Genomic DNA, 1760 nt, shown 5'->3' with positions numbered 1-1760 from the left:
GACACATCTCTCATATCTGTAACAGCACTTTTATTTATCATATTTGATTTGTAAGTGAGCAAGACATAAAATGATCTTACCAAAGAAAAGTATAATCATATAGGACACCTGTCCTCATTCATCAATAAACTGTAGACTATCAAGTCACGAGGATATGTGAGCAAGTTGGTGTAACTGGTAGAACATATTGCTGAAGAGAGCCCTTTGGAGTCTGAAGGTCCGGATAGAAATAATTTCTCACCCCCACTAGCAGACCTTGGGTACCTTAGGAAACCTCTTTAAATGTGTCTTCACTTTTAGGCCGAAGAAAATGGAAGTAACTACTCCTTAGAATATATTGCAGATGATATCCTTAATATGCCTGTCACATATTAAGCACCTGATAAATTATAGATACATGAATGCTGTTATTTTTGTGATTATTAATATTATAAATACTACTTCTCTTTGTGGCAGTGTTAACATGTCTGATGATTATTTGAATCCCCTCCTATATCAAAAGGTGGAGTTTATTCTTCTCCCCATTAAATATGGACTGGCCTTACTAACTTGCTTCCAACAAATAGAATAAAATAGAATGTGGCAGAAGTTGCTGTGTGCCTTCTATGACTAAGTTGTATATTGTGATAGCATCCTTCTGGCTCTCTCTCTTTTGGGATTCATGAATTTGGAGCTCTGAGCAGCCATATAAGATGTCCTGGAAACCATCATGCAGTAGAAATCAGGTAGAGCTAGAGAGGTGACTAAGGAGAGTCAGCTTAAAACAGCTCAATGATGCTGGAAGTCAATGTACTTCCCCCCAGCTATGTGGTTTTTCTGGTCCACACTAGTGCCAACTGTCAGGAATGTGATGGTTCCAGCCCAGCCATGGTTCGTCTAGCCCTGCTATTGTTCAAGCCACTAATCAAGGTAATTTCTAGACAGCAGTAGGTTATCAAAGCACTATTACTAAATTGCCCCATTCTTTCTGATGTTTCAATCTCTCCCTTTCAACATCTCTATCATCGACTTTCCTTTTTATGAACAGACTAGAAAAGTGTGTAAGAGGCTGGCAGATACGGAAGGTAAAAGGTGGTAGACTATTGTCCAGACTACAAGTACGGATAACAGTATGCTGCCTTTTGTGCAAGAGACAATGGTACAGTTTCTGTGGGCACATATAGAGGCTCTAGACAGCTGTATCATGCCATGTGTCCTAGGCTGTAAAACTGGAAGAAGGACCCGGGTTTAGGAACATTGGACACACAGTTGCCAACTGCATAGCCATTGCGTTACAGTTATGAAGCTCCACTCACAAAGCACCACTCCCCTGAAAGATGCTGGAAAAAGGCATCTGCGGACATCCCAGAGGTCACAGGGTTTCACACACAATGGGAAGACGCCTTCAAATGAGACCCACCCTCAGAGAACGCGTTAAAGCATCTAGGTCATAGAACCTTAGGATATTCTATCTAACATGAACATTCAGGCTTCATTGCAAAATATCCCAAAGAGTAAAACAGGACAAAATGGCTTTAACAAGCCAAGCTAGTCCCAAGACATTATCACTTTTTTTTCTGATTTGTATCATCAGAGCTTAGCTAATTTATTAATTAAAAGGTGCAGCACATTGATGAGTTTGTTTTATTTGTTTCACAGGATAATTATTAAACATAACACTGACTCCGCTCGCTCTGCAGTTTGGCTTCAGGAAATTTCACATGCGAGCTTTTCTTACTTCAAAGTTTTAATCAAACCCTCTGCTATCTTAAAACCAAGTT

This window comes from Myotis yumanensis, unplaced genomic scaffold (genome assembly GCF_028538775.1).
Source record: "Myotis yumanensis isolate MYYU_CA2020_CCGP unplaced genomic scaffold, mMyoYum1.0.hap1 SCAF_3, whole genome shotgun sequence".
Lineage (NCBI taxonomy): Eukaryota > Metazoa > Chordata > Mammalia > Chiroptera > Vespertilionidae > Myotis > Myotis yumanensis.
This window is presented reverse-complemented; position numbering follows the sequence as displayed.